The sequence below is a fragment of the Bos grunniens genome, chromosome 27, assembly GCF_055505025.1.
Source record: "Bos grunniens cultivar Pamir isolate PY7600 chromosome 27, Bosgru_T2T1.0, whole genome shotgun sequence".
Lineage (NCBI taxonomy): Eukaryota > Metazoa > Chordata > Mammalia > Artiodactyla > Bovidae > Bos > Bos grunniens.
In genome coordinates, this window is record NC_141191.1 from 716905 (window position 1) to 718652 (window position 1748).

General features: G+C 64.0%; 1 pseudogene; it reads right to left on the bottom strand.

The window, feature by feature from the left end:
• Positions 1-313: 313 nt before the first annotated feature.
• LOC147343342 (5S ribosomal RNA) lies at positions 314-433 on the bottom strand (annotated as a pseudogene).
• Positions 434-1748: the final 1315 nt, after the last annotated feature.

The following is a 1748-nucleotide window of genomic DNA, read 5'->3' on the forward strand; positions in this document are numbered from 1 at the left end:
CGCGATGGCCTGCGAGGCAGGGGGTGGGGCGGGGGCGGGGGCTCTGGCTGGAGTCGGTGCAAGCCCAGGGATTGCCTGAGGCAAGCCAAAGGAGCCCCAGATGGAGACGGGACTGCTGGTCGTCGGGTGTCCTGGAAGCCAAATGCGAATGCGGAGGGGCTCGCGGGCCGCGCGGAGGCAACCCAGGTCTGCAGCGGGAGTCGGGGCTCCGGCCACCCGCTCCCCCGCGGCCCGGGAGGGGCTGGGGCTGCGGGGGGGTTCCAAGAATCGGGACTCGCGGCGGGGGCTAAAGGACCTCTTCTGGTAGGCAAGAAGCGTCGAGCACCCGGGATTCCCAGGTGGTCTCCCATCCAAGATACTAACCAGGCCCGAACCTGCTTAGCTTCCGAGATCAGACGAGATCGGGCGCCTTCAGGCTGATATGGCCTGAGACGGTGGCGGTTGGCTCGGGGCGCCCTAAGAGCCTTGCGCTTCGCCTCCCTTTCGCTCTGCCCTGCAGGTCGAGCCAACGGGCCGCACCTCTCGTCGCGAGGCGTGCTGTACTTGAGCCGCACGACCCGCGACCGGACTCCAGCCTGCTAACGCCGGCCCCCCCCCCACCCCCGAACACCGCCAACACCAGACCAGCAAGCACCTGGCCGGGCCCGGGGGCCCGAGGGGCTTCCAGGACCCCCCATTGACCGGGAGGGCGTGCGTGCGTGCGTGTGCGCGGGGCCTGGGGGCTGGGCTGAGGGGTGCGGAGGTCTCGGCGCCCTCCCACCCGCGGCCACTCCAGACCCGGCCGCGCTCGCTGAGCGGGGCCTCCCCCTGATCCCATTCGCTGCTCAGGCCCGCGCGGCCCCGGAGGTGTCGGTCTTCGGCGCCCGCCGCCTCCCAACCCCCGCGGCCCAGGGGCCTCTGAACCTCCTGCCGGCCTAGGCGCAGCGAAACTTGAGCGCCCAACTTGCCCGGCACCTGTCCGGTGCCCAAACCCACCAGAAGCCAGGGAGGCGCGGTCGACCGGAGCGCCTCAGCCCCTCCCCTTCGCACTACCGAGGCCCCCCCTTTGCCCCCACGCCAAGCCCTCGACCTTCCTGAGAGAGCAGACGAGCCACAGGCAGGCACACAGACAGACACACAGACACTCGCACACACCGACGCCAAGGGAAACAGCTGGCCTGCGCAAGCTCCTCAGCCAGAGCCAGAGCGCCTGGGAGAGGCCGGGCCCAGACGAAAGGGCCGGCGGCTGGCTGTCAGGAGATACAGAGGCAGAAATACATGAAGATTCCGAGACAGACTCCAAGACGGCAAGAGGAGATACACACACACACACACACACACACACACACACACTTGAGTGTGGTCTTTGGAAATACTTGTGTTCGTAGTTGCTGGGTTGAGCCCAACTTGAATACAACCCATGGACTGCGGCCCATCAGGCTCCTCTGTCCGTGGCATTTCCCAGGCGAGGATACTGGGAGTGGGTTGCCATTTCCTTCTCTGGCGGGATCTTCCCGACCCAGGGATCAAACCCCAGTCTCCTGCGCGCAGATGCCTTGCCATCTGAACCAGGACATTGCTAATTCCCTAGGCAAAATACAAAGAATAGAGCTCGTGTTCTACTAAATGGAAAGATGATTTCCAAAACAGAAGCTGTCCTTTGTTGGTATCTTTGAATCTTTATGTAGTTTTCGTTGATTTTTACTGTTAAGGCTAACTGAACAAGGCAAGAGAGAAACCCCAGAATTGAAAAGCAATGGACGGTTTTG